The sequence below is a fragment of the Myotis nattereri genome (genome assembly GCF_964212035.1).
Source record: "Myotis nattereri genome assembly, chromosome: 9".
Taxonomy (NCBI): domain Eukaryota; kingdom Metazoa; phylum Chordata; class Mammalia; order Chiroptera; family Vespertilionidae; genus Myotis; species Myotis nattereri.
The window spans coordinates 11758964-11776423 of record NC_138084.1 but is presented as its reverse complement, the minus strand read 5'-3'; positions in this window follow the sequence as shown (position 1 = coordinate 11776423).

Below are 17460 nucleotides of genomic sequence, written 5' to 3'. Positions count from 1 at the left end.
GGGGACTGGACAGCTGCCATCCAAGGCTTGACTGTACCTTGAGATGGCCCTGGGCAGCTGGGGGGCTGAGGGGACTGGGGGACTCTGGAGGCAGGTGAGCAGCAAGTCCTGGCCCTCCTTACGGAGGGCCCAGCCTTGGCACACGCCTGCTGCCCTGGTGGGGCTGAGGGGACTGGGTGCTACTATCTTGTGGCTATGGGCACCGTCATTTTTGAGGGCATGGCAGTCAATTAGCATATTCCCTCCTTATTGGCTGTGGGCACCGCCATCTTTGAGGGTGGGGCAGTCAATTAGCATATTCACTCCTTTTTGGCTGTGGGAACTACCATCTTTGTGATGGTGTGAGGGTCAATTAGCATATTCCCTCTTTATTAGATAGGATTGTAGTTTACAAATCCCCGGTGGTATCAAAGCTACTCTCCCTCCCATCCACACAGTAGAAAAAAACAGAATGACCAGTTTACAAGTACACCTTTACATGCTATGATGTGGGCTCCTCCCAGAAGTCTTCCCACAGTGTTGAAAAGTGCATACAATTTTCTAAAGAACTCGCACTTTGTTTCACCCCAGGTATTGAAAAATACAAGAGCTATTTGCAGAAGGTTTGCGAGTATCTGAGCTCTATAGATGTTTTCTTTTCTGAGGCTTATTTTAAATTCAGGTCAGAAAAGCTAGTCTAATATTGGAATTGAAAAGAGCAACAGTGTTTTGACATTGTAGATCTTGACATAAACCTTGCCTCATTCACAGTATGAGATGTCATGAAACTCAACTCAGCATCTCATACAATCAAATGGGTTAAAAGAGTTCAAACAGCAAACATCCAGGTGACTCTGGTGTCCAGCATGCAATAATGCTATGAGTTTGGGACAGAATAACATCATCATGCCAATACCCATGCAATATTTACTGGATGCTTGCTGTGTGCCAGTGACTCTGTTAAGGACACAAAAATTAATAAAACATGTTTCTTATGTTTGAGAAGAGAATGAGCAGACAACTAGCATTTATTAACAAATCAGGCCCTCACCTGTGCCGCAACCCTCCCGGCGGGGTTCAGGATCTGAAGGAGGGACCGATGCACAAATGAAAAAGCTATACAAGAAATATGAATTTAGAAGGCAAGGGGGAGGGAGTCAGGTGGAGACCTTCTTTCTCAAAGAGGCACATGGAAGCCTGGCCTTATCTGCTTTTTATTCAGTTTTAGATACACATCTTGCCCTCAGTAAAGCACAGCAAACAGGTAGCAGGCAGACAGTCTCTAAGGTCAATAAAGATCAGTAAAGATCAGTAAGGTCCAGTAAACATTTACTTTGAGGCTATTAGGTCAGGAAATTGCTTCGAGCCACCACTATCTCAACACAAACAATGGTGCTTAGCATCAGCCCTGCTAATGCCCAAGGTCCATCGGCCTTCCGCGTTCCTTGGTGCACTGACAGTATCAGTAAGCGGTGGCTTCCTGCACACCTGGACACTATAAATACAGTTTTTTAATCCTTACATTAGCCACATAAATATGATGCTGTTATCATTTTACAGAGGTAGAGAAAGGATCTACAACCTATTGATTAAATTATATTTGGTACTTAGCCATTGAGTGGTTAGCTTATAAATATTGATTTATATAATTTGGTGCATAGGGATTCATTATTGTAATGCCTTCATGGGTAATTCTACCATTTTCATATAAATTAATGTAATTTTTTTAATCTCCAAAATATTTCTTTATTTTAGATGTCTGATTTTATGCAACTAATCTTATTAACTATTCTTTGTTATCTCTTTTTGTGGGTTTGGTACACTCTTTAACTTCTATTTGTCCTACTTTAATTTTCAAAATGTTCTCTTAAACTGGTTTGTTTTATCTCTGTAATAAGTTTTTTAAAACTTTCTGTTTTTCTTGAGCTCTGAAGCTCACATTTTCTCGCTAGTCTAGTGGGATCAGCATTGCATGGTGGCTCTCATTGCAAACTATCTCTTTTATCCCTCCACAACTATTTTATGGAAATATGGCATGTCTATTTGATTTAATTTTATCCCTACCTCCTCTATTTCTTGAAGGCTTTTTGGGTTTGTTTTTCTTTTCGTGTGTGTGTTTGTTACAGTATATTTTAAAAAGTCCCCACAACAAGCTTGTGCAGATTTTTTACAATTTTTTTCAAAACTAATGAAGAAAATCTTCAATATACATTAATCTGATTTGAGCATGTTGACTTTAGGGATGTGTGAGATAAGCAATAAGAGGTATGCACAAGCCCATGAGTACTTATAGAAAAAAATATTTTTGTACATAATGAGGAGGCAGGGCATAACACTGAGAATATGAGCTTAAGAATGTAAATGAAGAATAAAAATTCACAAGTAAAATACTCATCATGGAGGAAGAAATAGTCAACAGTGAATGGTCAAAATCTATTTTATCAGGAAATATACATGTATAAAACACCTAAGATGTTAGAGGTTATAATGTATAAACCCCAAGCACATAATAAAGGTCACATATATGCTATTGATTAAAATTTACTCTTTTTAATCTCTTCATAGTATCTGTCTCTATAGAAGATAAAGGGATTAAAAAAACAAAACAAAATGCTACAAACTTCCAATGCAAAGAAACTCAAATACTTAATATTAACCATGGCATTAATTTAACAAAAAACAAAATGTCAGAGACTTGCTAGGATCACCTCATCCTTGTGAACAATATATATAAATTAAGACTATATATATATATATATATAGTCTTAATTTATTATATTGTTGTCAAAACTCTATAAGGATAAATTTTAAGCATACAAATTGGGAAACACTTGAGAATGAAAGTTTTGCTGGTTCAGCAGATATAAAGCAGTCTTTCCTGGGCAAATTGGAATGTATTGTCACCTAATTCTAAGATACTTGGTAAGATACCTATCATTAGTAAAACAAGTATCTCAGGTGGTAATATGATTTTACTCTTGATTTAATATTAAACATTGCTTCAAACTATACATCCAGCTCGTGTGTGTGTGTGTGTGTGTGTGTGTGTGTGTGTTAATGAGGCTGTAGAGCCTTATTCATTTATTTATTTTTGTTAATCCTCACCTGAGGATATTTTTCCATCAATTTTTAGAGAAAGTGGAAGGGATGGGAGAGACAGAAAACTCAATGTGAGACAGATATATCAATTGGTTGCCTCCTCTATGTGCCTGACCAGGGCCCAGGATGGAGCCTACCACTACGGTATGTGCCCTTGCCCAGAATCAAACCTGAGACCCTTGGGTTTGCAGGCTGATGTTCTATTCACTGCTCCAAATGGGCTAGAGCCGGCTCCCTTGTTTGTAATGCAAGTTTCTGTTACTACCTTGTTTCCAAGCAGTTTCTCCTGCCCCAAACAGAATGTATGTGGATATTAGTGGCACTTCTTTCCAATCCATCACACAAGTTTACTTGTCAGTGTAAAGACGTGATTTGCCATTTTTGGCATACAGTTAATCCTTTTACAGTTTGGGGCATCTAGATCAATTTTTTAATTGCTTTTGGTGATTTGATGCAACTCAGTTGCCAAGAAGGAATAAATGAGTCCAGAAACCTTGGAATATATATTCAGAGAATAATGAATCGAGCACTAAGGCTGGACCAGAGCCCTCAAAGTTCAATCTTGACAATGTTAGTGATCCAAATTTCTTAAGGAAAGATTTCCCACATTGCAGCCCGGATGTGCTGAGCAATATCCCTTTATCTCCATGGAGCATGAATGGAGAAATCACACCCAGGTTTTAAACTGGCCTTGGTGCTCCACACCATCTCTGCACAAAATGCCACTGGTGACATGTCATTTTTCTAGCTCTTGCCATATAGACTGTGGTCTCTGAAAATCTAATAAAATGTATTTTTTTCCTCTTTATTTCCCCAGTCTTCCATTCATTGCAAATATTTTCAGAACTCATGCTTGTGTCTTTCATCCGTGTAAAGTGAGTAGGTCAATAAACTCGGAGAGTTAGGCTTTCTCCTCTTTTATTGCTTTCTTGATCGTTCTTATCCCCAGTCACACACGTTAAGAGACAGACAATGACAGTGGAGGCCATGAGGATATCTTGATTCTAAACCAAAGTAAACAGACTGTCATGAAAAATGTGGCACTGAACAGATGACAAACTAAATTCTCTCTCTGAAAGCAATTATTTCTGAACCTCAGATTTAATAATCTGCAATTTTGAAAGCTGAGGGACGTGCTCATTTGTGGCTCAATTTGTTACAGAAATCCACATGATATAGATAGCAGCAGCTGGGTGTGGGGGTGGGGGGTACTCTTGCCTTGCTCTGAACAAATAACAGATATCTATTCTAATACTTATTGGCTCTCATTTATTACAACAATGTATATTATGCAATCATCTATATCATCAAATAATAGCTTCACTGATTAGTATAGTATGACTGTTCATTTGTTTTTCAGTAATACAAAGGTAAATGAATGAGATATATATAATTCTCTTCTTCTGGGAAAAGTAGATGAGTCTCCTTTAGCAGATATTTGGTAAAAGAATTTTGACTCTGCATAATATTATGTTTCTTAAATAATATATTTAATTGTAGCAGTAGCTTGCAAGTGAGGAATAGCTTTATTTGTTATATTTTAAAAAATAACTTCATGAGACTGGCACAGGAGAAATGAAAGGCAAGTATGATGATTCTATTATACTATGTAATTAGTCTAAGTGAAGACAGATAAATATATTTTGAAGGATTCTCATAAGTCAGAACTAAATATTTTATAACTTTTTATCCTCAACCAATGAGATTGCTAATAGTTTCATTTTAGCTTCAGATAAAATTAAGCTAGAGTTATGAAATGCTTACTGAGATGGCATGTAGAAAGTGGCAGAGTTAAGATTTAAAGACCTATCAGTCATATTCCAAAGCCTAGACATATTCGTCTATAGCAATGGCACCTACTAAGCACCATGATCGGTAGGATCCAAATTATGTTTCTGATATTACCTATTACCGCAATTAACTAAGTATAGAATGCTGTCATAGCAATATAGTTTCACTTGCATAAATATATTAATGAAAGAGATTATTAAATGTCTTATTCCATCATGCTGTGAAGTGTAAATAACTGTATTTGTGTACTGGAAATCCAATTAAGCAATTAGTAGATGTGACAAGATTTTGCATACAGGTAAATGTCCAATGTTCTCATTGCTTACCTTGACTCCTTTAAAAAAAATTTTTTTTAAAGGTGTCATTTTATTTTATTTTATTTATTTTTTTATATATTTTATTGATTTTTTACAGAGAGGAAGGGAGAGAGATAGAGAGAGTTAGAAACATCAATGAGAGAGAAACATCGATCAGCTGCCTCCTGCACATCTCCTATTGGGGATGTGCCCGCAACCCAGGTACATGACCTTGACCGGAATCGAACCTGGGACCTTTCAGTCCGCAGGCCGACGCTCTATCCACTGAGCCAAACTGGTTTCGGCACCTTGACTCCTTTAAATAGTGAATTTAAGTTATCCTATATAATAAAGAACTAATATGCTAATTAGACCAAACAGCCAAACGGCCTTCCGGACAACCTTCCAGACGAAGCCAGAGCTGTGAGGGCCAGGCAAGGCAACCCGGGCTGCAAAGGCCGAGCCCCTTGCATGAATTTCGTGCATCAGAAAAGCCCACAGCTAGAAAGCTTTAAACTTGTACACAACTTTCACTTTTTAGAAAATTGTTACCTGGAGAAGGTGACTTACCCAAGATTTAATAGAAAGGTAGAAAATTATTTTAAAAACTTTTAAAATTGTTATTTGATGTGAGGTAGTTTAAACTTTCTTAAACTCTAAAAATAATCAAGTGTTTGGCTAAGGGGGAGAGTTACACAATTTATAATAGCTAAGATCTGGAAACAGCCCAATTACTTATCAGTAGATGAGTGGATAAAAAAGCTGTGCTAAAAACAAATGTATGGTTTTTGCCTTTCTCTCAGGAGTGAACCATATGTTTTTCTTCATTTGAGAGTGGAGCTATTCTACAGAGGAATAATTCCAAGGAGAATTGAGTAGGAAGACATGGTTATATAGTACTTAATATATGACAAGCGTTCTTCTAAGCCTCTTCCATATATTAACTCATATAAGCCTCCAAGCAATACTACAATATAGTCATTTTTATTACTTCACTTTATGAATAAATAATTGAGGTACACAGGGATTAATAAGCATGGTTGTCTTTACAATTATGCCATTATTTTTCTTGAACGTTTTTAGTTTACCCAATTTTAAACATATCCCCGACTCAATCTTCCCTGACTACTGTTTGCAAACAGAAAAGTTACATCTAATCTTCACATTGCTTAGCTGTTTAAATATGTATTATAGATGAAGCTGAAATTGACAGCAGATGGTGGTTGGAGAGCAGCCAATATTTTCCCTTTCTTTTTCATGTATTAGCAGTTTTTACTATCCTGTCCTCACTCCACACACTTACCCCATGAGAATCATTTTCCAAAAATTTTAAGTAATGAAGCTATTTTTACAATTACCTACTGGGTATATATCTTTCTACATATACAACAGATTTAGGTAACACATTTACGTAGTTCATCAGTCCTTTCTGTCCTATATTCTCATAAGTGTCTCCACTGCTTTTTCTCTTTCTTACCTTTATCATCCCTGGTTTCCAAGTAATAATTTAAAAGGAGGACATTGGTTACTCATGATTTTATTCTATAAGAACTCTAAAGGTTACATGAAGCATTGCCTATTTATTTCAGAAGAAAGAAAAGAGTTCTCAACTAATTAGAGATTTTTCTAAAGTTCAGATGATAATAAGGTCAAAAACTGACATTATTATTTTTTTTTTATCCAGCAGTATAAACAAGCCTTATCACCAAGGATGGTACAAAATCAAAATCACAGAAAATAGTGGTGTCTCAAAGAAGAGCAAAATTTCCCTTTCAAAAGGCAAATGCTAAAAATATAAGTTTACAAATGTGGAAATGCTGCTCTAAAATGATTTTACTCATTTTAATATGTAAATATGCTAATATGCAAACAAGATACTAGGTAACCATAAGATATGAAAGGATTGTTTAGAATAAGAAAAATTGAGATTTTACTCTTACATTAAGTTTTAAATCAGTAATTTTCTAAAATTATGCACTTTAGTCTATTGCGAAATTATGCGGATTGTAAAACAACAACCTAGTGATTGGATGCTAAATAAAGTTTAAGCTCTCAGTAAATAAAGAAGAAAGATGTTTTGATTTGAAGTTTGACTAAAAATGTATACCATATCACTTAGAAACCTCATAATACACATTTGATTCATCACAAAAATGGAAGAAATATTTTATATAATTTGGATTATTTGGTTATAAATTTAGTTTCTTACATCTGCAACAGAATGTTTAACAGGATATAATTATTTTTAAATATTACTTATTTCACACATCCAGATGCAGAGAGTTCTTTTATTGATTTATGTATTTTAAATGTTTTTATTGATTTTTAGGGAGAGAGGAAGGGAGAAGGATAGACAGAAACATCAATGATGAGAGAGTACCATTGATCCACTGCCTACTGCACAACCCCCCACTGGGAATCAAGTCCACAACCTGGGCATGTGTCCAAACCAGGAATCGAACCAGTGACCTCTTGGTTCAGAGGTCGATGCTCAACCACTGAGCCACACCGGCCGGGTCAGAGAGCCCTTTCCAAAAATTAGATTATATGCAAAGCACGTGAATAGAGGCTATTGCTGCAAATCAATAACCTTAATGTTTGACAGTGTCTTGCGAGTCTAAAGCCACTTAGAAGAATATTAACATTTTAGCTTGAAAAGTGGGTAATATTGAATGACATAATATAGTCAATTATTTTTATAATCTGTGGCAGTTAACCATCGCTCCCTAACAAAATTTCAATGACCTACAATTTATCCTTCATTCTTTTAATGGAAAGAAGCAAATAGAGAAGGTCGTGGATAAGAAGAGGTAAAAACCTGGTGCCTGTGGTTGAAATTTACCACAAAGACTACACAAAGGATAACATCAGAATATTCTGAAGAAACATAGTATTACCAGAAATCATTAGATTGTGCATTTGAGCTCAGGCTCGTTTGACTCAGTGATTGGAGCATTGGCCCAATGACTGTTCTGTATTTTAGTTGTAATTTTGATGTGGTTATGGGAAGATCTGAGTACCGCATTTACCTATGCCTCCATCTTGGTTCTTCCCAGTAACAATTTTTTAAAAATTTTTTATTGATTAAGCTATTAAAAATGTGTCCTTATTCCCCACTGTCCCCTCAGCCCTTGTTGTTTAGGTCCATCGCATATGTTTATATGCATGCATACAAGTCCTTTGGCTGATCTCTCTCCCCAATTTTTTAAGCCAATACATATATTTCAACAATATTAACTTTCTAATTTAGCATGTAACTGTTTAACTATGTATTATTGATGGACATGAGAGAAAAATAACAGTCAATATATTAAGGGCAGTATGTAAAAAATACATCTGTTACAACCTAAGGAAATCAATATATTACAGCAGATCATTTTTTGTTCCACACATTCCACTATATTATTTATATTAACTTTATTAAGATATTTAAGTATCATTTCATAGACTAGGAAGTTAAGACCAAAGAAATTTAACAAAGTTGCTTGATATCACTTTTCTATGTGATATCACTTATCTAAAGTCCCTTAAAGACATAGCTGTTATATTATCTCACATTACTGAATCACCAGACTCTTTCATAGGGCATCTTACAGCAAAAATCTGAGATAGATCTCAAAATAAGTAATGATGCAGAAAAAGCTAAAAAAAAACACAAAACAAAACAGCAAATTTGCCATAGTACACCATAATCATAGAAGGTGATTCATTTCCTGATTTTGTTTTTATTTCAACTATAGCTATAATGTCAATTTTGTATGGTGCCCTGAGGCATGTATAAGTTATTCTCTATGTCAATGCTTTTCATCTCACATAATTCTTATTCTTTTAGAAATAAAATTACCAAAAGCAGAAGAAAGTGACTCAAAGATTTCAAATTTGTACTAGTGAAAATTTATTCTCTAACTTATTGCCTACCTCTCTTGCCAAGATTCTGGAATTTTAATGTGCTTTTTGCTGACTCCTCTGAATTTATATTTTCTTCTACTCTTTCTGAGATAGAACATGGATGAATGTCTACTTTCTGCAGTAAATCAGTTGCTCTATACACAAAGAACATTTGTTCTAGTAAATATTTTTTCTTGATTTCTTAGCAAAATATGAGCCAAGCACTAATTAGGCACATGAAACGACATGAGGTTGATGCCATTTGAATGTTGTATATTGATTAAAAAAGTAAGGTGACTGGTGATCTTTGGAGAATCAGTAGGAGAAATATGACTGCTATAACTCTACTGTGAAATGACAACTACCAATTTTCAAGTTGCTAAGAAAATATAAGAGAAAAAAAATTTAAAAGAGTCTAAATTTTTTTTAAAGTTATATTGACTAGTGCCATAAGTCTGTGTATTTATAGAATTAATGGCAAATTAAATTGAATCATTCACTGATCCTAGTTTGAGAGGTGGAATAAATATGATGTCATTGTTGTATTTCATAAACAAACATTGAGTATGGCTTCTGAACTGTGACATCATTATGGTAGCATTAGAATGGCTCCCAGATTGATTCTATGTTTTTGATGGATGAGGTAAGATGTCAAAAGAAATTAACTTAAGTGATTCAGAGAAGAAAGACTTCTTTCAGCTTATGCAAATCAAGAGGCACTTGAAGAGTAAGTAGCTCCCAATGAAGCAAAGTTGGGATTTTTACAGAATAGAGGAAAGCTACATACATGTCCTAAAATTTAGGCTTAGGTTATTTTTTACTTTAACCAAAACATGTGGTAGTGGACCATTCCTTGCTCAGAGTTTTGGGAATATTCTCAGATATTTTCTGAGAATCATGTTTACAAATCTTGCATTTAATCATCTAATCATGGTGACGAAGTAGATAGAAGAATAACATGGGGGCAAAGGCACAAAGAGAAAGAGGAACTGGGATCCTAGTCTATTATGTTTGTTGTAAGTTTTTTACAAATATAAAGTATTTCTCATTCCTTGAAAAATATATAACCTTTTTTGTTTCTTTGCATTTACATCTATAAGCAGAATATATACTCCGTGGAGCTGAGCTTGGTCAAAGATTGGAAAGAATGACTAACTCAGATTCAGTAGAGACCTTTTCTTTCTTTACTACTTATCTTATTTTGATTACCCTGAAATAGATCCCAAGATAATGACTTGTATGAAAGTGATGACAAAAAAAGTTTCAAAGGACAAAAATAGCAGGAAGTGGAGAATTGGGATCAGAAATAGAAGGAGAAAAATACCCAGGAGTGTTATTGACAGGTTGTATGTTAAGAGTATGTTTCATTTTGGGAAGTGCTAATATAAACGGTACTGTGTATTTAAGTTTAAATTCTACTTATTCATTGATGATATATAAGAATATATTGACTTTTATATATTAACCTTGTATCCACAACCACACTATAATTGCTTATTAGTTGCAGGAGTTTTTTTGTCAATTGTTTTCAGATTTTCTACATAGCTGACCTTATCATCTATGAACAAATGCAGTTTAACCTATTGATTACCAATTTATGTGCATTTTGTTTTCTTTCCTGTTTTAATGCAGTAGGTAGGACAATTGTTCCTTTAAAAAATTACAGTCTGTGGTATTACTAGGTGATTTTATGATACTGACATGAAATAGAGTATGAAAGAGTTTGATAAGACTTGCTAACTTTCAGGATCAAATTTCACCTGTCTAATCCTCTTTGATTTTATAAACCAGGAAACTAAGTCTGACGACTTGAACAAGTTCACATTAGCTTAGTACTGAAAATAATGCTAACCTCTCTCCAGCTCAGTGACTTTCAACCATGGGTAATTTTGTACTCCAGGGGATATTTGGCAATACATAATGACATTTTTTATTATAACTACTTGGGGGACTGGGTTGCTACAGGCAGAGATCTAGTATGCTGCTAGATATCCTACAAGGTTTAAGGCATCCTCCCATAGCAGAGAACTATTCAGTTCAAAATGTCAGTAATTCAGAGGTTAAGGAACTCTACCTACTAGGTGTATTAGTTAATTAATTAGCTAATGCAAATTGTTAGAACCAATTTTAGTTGCTTACATAATGGAAACCTGTCCTTGTTCAAATGAGTCCAATGCAACTATTCCTGATTGGGATATTTTTCTGCAACCTAGGAATCAGGTCACTAGATATTATCTATTGCTGTGTAACAAAATACTCCTAAGTTGAAGTCACTCATAAATTAAAATGGCTTAAATAACACTAACAAAAACACATTTATTGTGTCTAGTATTTCTTGTGGGTCAGAAATTTGGGAGCAGCTTGGCTGGGCAGTACTGGCCGGAAGCTTCTCAGAAAGCAGCAGATATTTGCTGGAGTTGCTGTCCTCTGGAGGCTTGAAGGAGGACGGAAGCTTGCAATAACTTCCAAGGGACCCAAGGACAGAGCTGTGCTAGCCGGGGATTTGTGCTAGCCGTTGGCAGACACCTCAGTTTCTCTCCACACGGGCTTCTCCCCAGGCTGCTTGGGGGTCCCCATGACAGAAGAAGCAAATCAAGGAACAGCCGTGGAGCTGCAATGCTTTTTATGACCTACCCTTAAAAATCACACATCACTTCCACACATTCCTCGGTGTTAAACAGATCGGCCCCGATTCAAGCTGAGAAAACACTACACAAAGGCGAGAAAAATGTGGGAGGGGGGTCATCTTCAGTGCTGGTTATTACCCCTCCTTACTTCCACCAGATGTCTCCCCTGTATACTATAGCAGGCTTCAGAGGGCACCACGAAGGACATCTCTATTTCAAACAACATGAGGAGAACGAAAAAAATCACCTGTAAGAGATCTGGGGGTCAGAGTGGGGGTTGTGCACATTCTCTCTTGCTAAACAAAGACCACGAGGGGGTGAAGGGATGCAATGATCACTGCACTCAGGAAGCAAAGTAAACAGGTCTATTGTCATACTTCCAGAAAGTTACTTGAACACAGTATGTTAGGTAATGTCTTGTAAAATGACATTCCCTTTAGAAGTCAAAATTATATAAAACCACAATGGGAAGGCACATAAAATTAATAATCCAATTGAGAACCGCTATCCCATGAGTACATTATACTATTTGGTATCACATGATATGTTTTTTGTTCTAATACTAGAGGCCCAGTGCACGGATTCATGCAACGGTGGGGTCCCTCGGCCTGGCCTGCGCCCTCTCACAACCTGGGAACACACGGGGGATGTTGGATTGCTGGTTTTGATCCGATCCCACAGGCCCGATCCCAACAGGAGGGAGCACCATCCTATGTGATGAGCGTCTGTCCCCTGGTGGTCAGTGTGCATCATAGCGACTGGTTGACCAGTCATTTGGTCACTTAGGTTTTTATAAATATAGATGTTAATAAAATTCTACACTTTAATCAGTGACTTAGAATGAGAGAAAACTAACATGGGTTAAGTATCTTCTCTGTGCTGTGAAATGTGTAACACATTTAACAGACCTGGGAAGTAGTTATTATAGTCCTTCTGCTACATAGCAGGAAATAGACTAAAAATGTTTCGATATATTATTTAACATGATATGGCTAATAAGTGAAATATACAGAAGTGAAACTTGAATGAACTGGTCTCACCCTAATGCTCATGAAGTTTTGTGACAAACAAAACAAAGTATTCTCATTTTACTATCAAATTGATATTACTTTACTCTTACATTCTTAAAAAGATCTGTGATCTTAAATTATTTATTTACTTGTTTATTTTAGTATGCCCTTTAAAAACAAGTACATATTTAAGATATGTCTAAAATTGCAGGCTTTCCCTAACCTGGAAGGATATAGTGCAAAATAAAAGAAAACCTAGTCTTGAAATAACATTGTGTTGGGGTTCTTTTTATCATATTTGGAAGCATTTTTTGGAGAATGATATTATGCATGAAAATAAAATGGTGCATACACAAAGAAATTTAACTAAAGAATATTTAAATTACATCAGCCAGAAGCTACAAATTTTTTTCTATAACGGAGATATAGAGGAATCTATTAAAAGCCAAAATATTCTCTTCAAAAAGTCTTTTAGACACAGCTTATTTCCCATACGTTTGTATGACAAATTATTCAATGTCATTCAGTTCTTGGAAAGGTATTTTATGATCAAGTAATGATTACTTCAGAGTGATGAGATTTGAAAAGTATGCAAATGTGCTCTTTGATTGAAGAGCCATTTACCTATGAAAAGCAACATTACTAGAAAACTGATACATTTAGAAGTAAATGACAAACCAAGTGAGTCTCGCTGTATTTTGCTGATTCTTAATCAGCAACAGAGCCAGAAACCCCAGTGCCAGGATCAGAAAATGGAAATGGAGTTAAGCATTGGAAAAGTCCATAATTTTTCCATCTCAGCAAAGAGCTAAACTGATCCTAACACTCACACATTGAGACATACAAGGGCAATTGTCTCAGAACATGATCATAGCCTTCAGATCTCCATTCAGTGCTCTGTGATAACTGCCATTCAATGAAGATGCTTTTATGCTTCTATTATTTTATTTTTTCTGCTGCTGCTGTGTTCTGTGTGTTGTCATTATTGCAAATGGGACTTATTTAACTTTGCATGTGGTTTACATAAGGGTTCTCTTCTAGGGAGCCATCTTTTCTTTACATTACTAATTAAAATCCTTACTTTATGAATTCGGTGCAAATTCTTAGATATTTTCTGTCCACATTCCAATTGTGAGAAGTAGGGCAGTGGTTCTCAACCTGTGGGTCGCGGCCCCTTTGGGGGTCGAATGACCCTTTCACAGGGGTTGCCTAAGACCATCAGAAAATACATGTATAATTACATACTGTTTTTGTGATTAATCACAATGCTTTAATTATGTTCAATTTGTAACAATGAAATGGCGGGGTCACCACAACATGAGGAACTGTATTAAAGGGTCGGGCATTAGGAAGGTTGAGAATCACCCTAGGGCCTTCAGCTTTGGCCACTTGCTTTATCATTGCAACATCCACCCCCCTAAACACCACCATCACCAATTAATGGTGCTCATTATGTTGGAAAACTAACAGTAAAGTGCCGGAGACCAGTTCCAGCATATCATAATTTCAAGAGTTTCATCAAAAGGTTGATGAGACTTGGGGACTCAACAGGGTGGAGTCACACATGTAGTCACCTGTTGGGAATGGCTAAAGGCATTTCCCCAAACCTGAATAGGAAACTGATTGTGGCTGCCAGACAGTTAAAGGGCATCTTAATCTACATGTTATTGCCTCCTACTGGCCAAACACCTAACAGCCGTAGGCTATTCCCCAAACTGACAATGCTTCTGTGCCCTTTGAAACCTTACCCTTTGAAGTGTATTATCTCCACCTTGTTTTAGGACAAATTGTGTTAATAAAAGCAAGGGTCCTAGACAAGAGGCAGTCTTCAGTTCCTTTAGCTGAAGGTTCTCTGACCCCTAATGCCTTTCAAAATTATATCTTGTCTCCGGACTCTTTATTAGTCTCTGGATTCCTATGTCATCTACTCCCAACCTTTTCCAGATTCCTGAACCCTTCTGGATGCTGGGACAAGAACCCTGGCAGTGAAGATCTTTTTCTTCCTTACTTTTTGGAACTAAAAATAAATAAAATCTGCATCCCCAGGAATAACATACTCAATATATCCATACTATCCAATACTATTTGCATAAGATTCTACTCTAAGTATTTCCATAGATTACTTACTAATGGGACCATGACCTATGTTTTGTATCCACAATAACAAAGTCTAAACATGATGGAGAACTTACATGGCATTTATACTAATAAAAGGGTAATATGCTAATTAGACCAGATAGACCAGACATCTTCTGGTCGGTCTTTCGGTCATCCTTCCATACAAAGCCATGGTAGCTTTGGGGCCAAGGCAGAGGTGGTTAGGGGCAATCAGGCCATTAGGCGAGGGCAATTAGGGCAATCAGACAGGCAGGCATAGTGGGTAGGGGTGATCAGGCAGACAGGCAGGTGAGCGGTTAGGAGCCAGCAGTCCTGATTGCAAGAGGGATGTCCTACTGCTGGTTTAGACCCAATCCCTGTGGGGTCCCAGATTGGAGAGGGTGCAGGCTGGGCTGAGGGATGCCCCGCCCCTCCATACATGAATTTCATACATTGGGCCTCTAGTCATATTATATTATATAATGTCTCAAAGCTTTAAGTTCCTTTTTTTTTTTTTTTTTTTTTTTTTTAGTCTATTTAGAAAAATGAATCCAAATCAAGGTAGTTAGTGTAGATTATCTCCTGGTCTGTCAACCTCTAATTTATGCCAACTAAAACACAATAATCAAACATATCAAAGCAAAAGGAATTTTTCTAAAAAAGTACTTTCGTTAAACTAAACAATCAAAGCCTCTACCACTCTGTACCTTTATGTACTGTTATAGAATCACATTCATCAGAGGCAGCACTTATAAACTGTTCCCACCTATTGATAAGCAAATCAATTGGATAGGGAAAGAAAACAGCATACTAGATAGGATGTTAACTTTAGTTAGATGTTTTGTGAAATCCCTAAAATACTTATTTAACTTCCTCAAGCCTCTGTAACTTCATCTTGAAAATTAGAATAACTAAAATTACCACCAGGCTTTCTGTGAAATTAAATACAGAGCATGAACAAAATCTCTGAGCACAAAGTTTGTTCAGTGGATGTTGGTGCAAAATTTTGCTACACAGACCATCTGAGGATTTACCCAAGCAGTGTATGTAACCCCAAGGGGGCCAAGTCAGCAAGCACATGCAGGTACTTCATTTTTATTGTAGTTTTTTAAATTTTCTTACTTTCTATCTCAATATTTTTACTTACTAGTATGCGTTGGTCTGTTTTGCTTATTTAAATTTTGATGCATCATTAGCATAGTTAAACCAATCTAGTTTTAACCTCTGCTTTTAAACATTTGTGTGATGTGGGAATATATAGAATTTAGTGGTTATTTGCTTGCTTTTACAAGTTTCTAACATCAACTTGTCATCTCTAATACCTTTTCCAGCCCAAAACAAAAAAATGATAGATGATGAGATAGTGTTATTTTGAGGAAAAAAATACTCCTCTAGTTTATGCACCTATATGATCAGAGTTACACCTACATGATCACCTAAGGCAGTGGTCGGCAAACTTATTAGTCAACAGAGTCAAATATCAACAGTACAATTGAAATTTCTTTTGAGAACCAAATTTTTTAAACTTAAACTATATAGGTAGGTACATTGTTATTAATTAGGGTACTCCTAAGACTTAGGAAGAGCCACACTCAAGGGGCCAAAGAGCTGCATGTGGCTCGTGAGCCGCAGTTAGCCGACCATGGACCTAAGGGAAACATCCTAGAGCCATTGCTGCTTACGTTTTATTATTTGAGTCTAAACTGGGCAGTGGTAAAGCAATATTGTGTTGTTGAAAGAGCACAGGTTTTGAAATCAAATTGATCTATCCTGTCAGCAGGACTTAACAATTATAATTTCATTCATGCCCCTTCATGGCTCTGAGCCTAATTCTCTGATCATATTATAAGTTTAATAACACACGTTTGCCATGATAATGTGCCTATGCAGCAAACATTTCCCAGGAACTGCTTCTGTTTTAGAGATTCAAGCCTTCCCAACCTTGGCTCTGAGCCTGGCAGGCAGCAAAGCTGAAAGTGCTGGATAAGATGGATAATGCCTTTGTCATCTTCAATGATAATTGTGTGTCATTGGAGTTCTTGTAGGTGAGATGCAATAGACTGAAGGAAATGTTCCCTAGTCCGTGTCCATTCTTTTTGTCTTTCTATTTAAAAGTTTATTGTAGTCTACAGGCATGTAAGTCATGTGCATTTAAAAAACCAAGCATTTGTAAAATTACAAGAGAGAAAGCAAAATGATCCAGTCTCACTATAGGGTGGAGCAAAAGTAGGTTTACAGTTGTGAGTATGCGAAATGCACAGTTTATTCTTGTATTATTATTTATTTTTTGTATTATATATTTTTTCATATAGATAACTGTAACACCTACTTTTTCTCATCCCATTATAAAAGAAATGATTTACATTTCAGTGATGGTTTTCCTTAAAAGTATAGCATTATGATGGTAAATATATCTCTGACTATCCTATCTAATAAAAGAGAAACATGGTAATTAGTGTCACTCTGCTACACTTCCCATTGGCTAATCAGGGCGATATGCAAATTAACTGCCAGTCAAGATGGCGGTTAACCGCCAACAAAGATGGTGGCTCATTTGCATACTGCAGGCAGGATGGGACAGCACCATTCTGCCTGCCCCGCAGCCATCTGGGCCTGCTATCTGTGACCTGGATGGCGGGCGACCCCTGTGCGACCTGACCCAGGGCTGGCGGG